Below are 4,457 nucleotides of genomic sequence, written 5' to 3' on the forward strand. Positions count from 1 at the left end.
AGAGAGCTCCAGCCAGTCTGTGACAGCTTCCTCTGAATTCCCTTAAAGAGCTAAGACCACAGTTAGCACAGCTAACATTCCAGCTCCACATACCTCTCAAAAGGCCTAGTTAATCTCAAAGGCCTCAGTATTCTTATTTCCTTTCTCATTGTGATATTAACTCATCTTCCCAGAGAATTCTTTGTGTAAGTTAGCTTTCCGCTGAAATAATGCACAACAAACCACCTCCAGATCTCAGCAGCTTACATTTACTCTGTATTCACAGGCCCAAGGGGTTGGCTGTTGTAGCTGTGCTCTAGGGGGGAGGTAAAATTCAGATCTGCCCTGTGGCTTTCATTTTGGGGCCCTGGCAGAAGGCACAGTGTATGTTCAGCAGCATTCACACACGTGCGTTGCCTTGAGTTAGGATTTTTATTTTATTTATTTATATAATAAGGAAAAAAAAAGAGTGAATTGCAAATCAGGCGGCCATATCATGAATCAGGATGACTTAACATAGTCAGGTGGTTCATCCCCTGAGTTCATTAAGAATAGGAAACTGGGGACCAGCAGATGGAGTAATGGTTATGTCGTTGTACTCCCACAGAGCCGACTGCAGTTTGAGTCCTGGACCCAGTGGCTTGAAATTCACACTGGGCATGTGTGTGTGCATGCCCCAAATCTTAAGAGGGTAGTGGAGAAGAGATTGCAGTGTGGCCATTCCCCCCCCCCCAGGGGGGGGGTGGTTTTTTGCTTTCTGTCTCTCTATCTGTCTCTGTCTCTCTAGCGAGTGCATGTGCCCTATGGCAAAAATCTCTCTTAAAAAAAAAAAATAGAAACCTGAAGCCGGGTGACCATACAGATGTTTCCTCACACTCTGTAATTTGTAAAAATCTTTGTGTGTGTGTGTGTGTGTGTGTGTGTGTGTGTGTGGTGTGGATGAGGAAGTGGCTGTTTGAAAGCCATGCATTAGCATTCAAATCAATCCTTTTTCTTTTTTAAGGGCTGAGAGACTCTAGCTTATATCTGCACTACAAGTGAGCTTTAGAAGCAGTCAAATTATTCATTCTGACCCCTGCTTGTAGAAAACCAATCCACATTCTTGAGCCCATCTCATTTTATACAACAGTATTTTTTCTCCCTAATAAAAATCACCTGATTGGTTCTCAGAGCATCACTCCTCTTCAAGCCCTTAAATAAGTCAGTTTCCTATCTAGCCTCTTAGCGCTATCTTTGTATCCACAAAAATACCTGACAAAGAAAAGGGAGAGATTTTTTTGCTGAAGGCTGTGAACCATTGAATCTTAAAGTTCAGCTCCTGCTTTTTCAAATGTTTTTCTTTTTTCTTTTTTAAACAGGCTCCATTAAGGGATTCAAAAACAAAAGCAAAAGCAAAGTTTCAAGGCTTATTGTATGCCTGAGTTTTTCACCAGCTTTTTTCTGCCTGCTAAGCCCAAGGTAATTCTTTTTTAGATTTGAAGATTTGCAAGCTGTCAGTTTTTAATACATTCACCATCCACGCAGTCATTTTTAGACACCTCATCCACCCCAATCATTTCTTTGCCCCAACAGAAGCTTGCTTTCCATTTGATTTTCTTTGTTTTTTGTTTGTTTGGCTTTATTTGCTTTTTTCTTTAGAAGACTCCTTTGCCTGAATTGATAAAGAATAAAAAGAAAGTACCAATATTCTTTTGCTTCGCAATGAGGCAAGGATGAGGAGAGGATAAAATATATAGTCCAAGGAAGGAAAGATGAGGTTAAAAGAAATATTAATAGACCAGCCCACTGAGTGGTTTGATGACTTCCACCACACAAGATCTCTCTGCACTGCCTCAGTTCTATATGCCTTCTTACAGTTGCCATATTTGCTTTCACTGCAACCTTTCTCATGCAGAGAATAGGCAGGGAATAACAACTAATTCAGTCATTTCCCTCATTATTGCTCCATTTTCCCCACCCCCAAGCCTGGCTCTTCTGCTCACTGATACACTGATAGAGTGGTCTACTTCCACTGATACTTTTTTTTTTTTTTTTTTTTTTTTTTTAAGTTTGCAATAGGGCTCATGCACTAGAGAGAGAGTGAAAGTAAAATCATCCTTTGGTGATGGCCATGTCACAATCCCCTTCTCTATTCTCCTCTCAGGATTTTGGGCACACATGCACATGTGCCTGGTGTGATTTTCAGGCCGCCAGGTCCACAACTCGAACCGTGCAGTCAGCCATGTAGGATCCAGCTGACTTAAACCTCCACACCATCTGCTGGCCCCACTATATGCTTTTAATAGACAGTTATGTGTACCAGGTTTTTGCTCACTAACACTAAATTAGATAGCTGACAAAATTACCAGTAGAAACCAGTTGGCGTTTACATTTGAGGATTTTTTTTTTAATCACAGCATAGAATTTTAGAGCTATGAGATATTTAGAGATTGTCTCTTCCAATCACAGCTTTTAAGATGAATTCCAGAGAAGTTGAAGTCTTTCCCAAGGTCGGACCACCAGTTATTGGCAGTACTGGGACTAGAGCCCAACTGTCCTAATTCTATTCTTTCCATTACATTTGATTTAATTCCAGATTCTAGATTACAATTAAAGGCAGAGACATATTAAAGTTAATCATTAACCTCTACAGTGGAAAATTGAGTTTTAATCGAGTGAAGGCTAAAATTCTCAGGGATAATAAGGGGGCAAGTGAGAAAGAATAAAACCACTCAAGAATAAAACAGCTTCCTGGTTTCTTGCTTTTGGTGAAAACATATCTAACAAGAAAGTTTACTCCAAAGCATGCAAATTTAAAGAAAAGAGGTTTGACAGAAAAACAGAATAGTTGTCAAGCTAACCTGGAAAATTGTCTCCTGCCTCACTCTTGTAAACTCCAGAAAAAAGAAACACAATGTCATTAACAAAGGAAGGAGGGATTTGAAAGGGCTCAGTGCTCTTACACTTAAAATATCACTTTTCTTCTTTCCAGGTTTATAAATACGGTTTTGGAGGTGGAGAGTTATTACAAAACAACACAGGCTCTTTGCTTTATTTCTGTAACAATAACACCGAATTGAAATAACTCAAATCTTCAAATGGAAGATTGAAACTTGCAGATATTTTTGAGTTGTTTGATCACTTCCTCCTTGCCACGTCCCCCTGTATGGCTCAGCTTTGCACGGGCATTTTATTTTTTCCATATTCCTTTCTCACTGCCACCTTTTCTTGAGGTGAGAAAAGGCTAGGGAAAGCAATTTTAGTCACTATCCTCAACTCTTCTTAGAAAATAGGGAGTAGAGGTTGGGAAATAATAGTTGTGGAGCAGGAGAGAGGAGTCATGGAAATACAATTTGGAACTTAATTTCCCCACAGAGGGAAACTACCTGGGCCCCCTAAATTGAGGAAGTTATTTAAAACCGAATGTCACAATTGGTGGAAGAGAGGGAGGCAGCCTCGGTAGTCACAGATAGGCTTAGAAAGTCTCGATGTTGTTGAAGGAACATGTGCCGCTTTTCCATATTTTCTTTCCAGGACTTTGAGCATAAGGTGCCCACATACAGAGAAGTTTCTCGGAGTCACTTTTCTTGCTGCTACTTTGTCCCTCCTTTCACTCCCACCCTGCCCCTCTCTCTCTCTTTGGTTCTTTTTGCCTTCCTCTTTCCTTCACTGACTCTTCCTTTATCTCCAAGATTGTTGTGTGTATGTGTCCTAATGCTTGAAGGCCCTTTCGATTTTATTTTATTCTTTTTTTTTTTCTTTTCCTGGAGAGGTTTTTGCGATGGAGTGCTCTTGCCAAAAAGATAGAGACAGAGAGACAGAGAGACAGAAAGTAAGAAATCACCCCCCTCCCCCAAGGGGATGGCCCCACTGCAAGCCCTTCTCCTCCATTCTTTTCTTGGGATCTTGGTCACGGATGCTCACGCTTCCGGTGTGAGTTTAAGCCACCAGGTCGGGGATGTGAACTGTGGCTGACTACATGGGAGTCCAGTGACATAACCATTATGCTAACTGCTGGTCCTTCGATTTTATTTTAAATAGTATTTAAGTAAAAATAGAATATTCACATCAGTGTTAATATTAGTTATCTTTTAGTGATCGTGTTTCTATGTTCTTTGTATTTAATCACCTCCACAAATTACTGTACTGGTACTTGTTCTTTCCTCCATTTGACAGATGAGGGAATAGAGGATAGGGAGGTTAAATAACTACGCTATTGCTGTCAAAGAGGCAGTCATTGGAAGAGCAGAGATCTGAACATAAGGTTTTCTGATTGGAAAGCCTGCTTTCTAGACTGTACTGTGCTATTAACAGCTGTCCTCTCCCTCTCCATCCTCCACCTGTACCATCTCCAAAGTTTCTCACCTCAGACCTCTGCCCCATACATTATTTTCCTGTTTAGCTGCTGTAAAGCTTTTTTTTTTTTCTGGAGAGGTTTTTTTTTTTTTTTTTTTTTTTTTTTTCTTTTTAAGGGGGCGTGCCCTTTCCCACAAAAGAGA

This window comes from Tupaia chinensis, unplaced genomic scaffold (genome assembly GCF_000334495.1).
Source record: "Tupaia chinensis unplaced genomic scaffold, TupChi_1.0 Scaffold000528_1, whole genome shotgun sequence".
In the NCBI taxonomy this organism is placed as follows: Eukaryota; Metazoa; Chordata; class Mammalia; order Scandentia; family Tupaiidae; genus Tupaia; species Tupaia belangeri.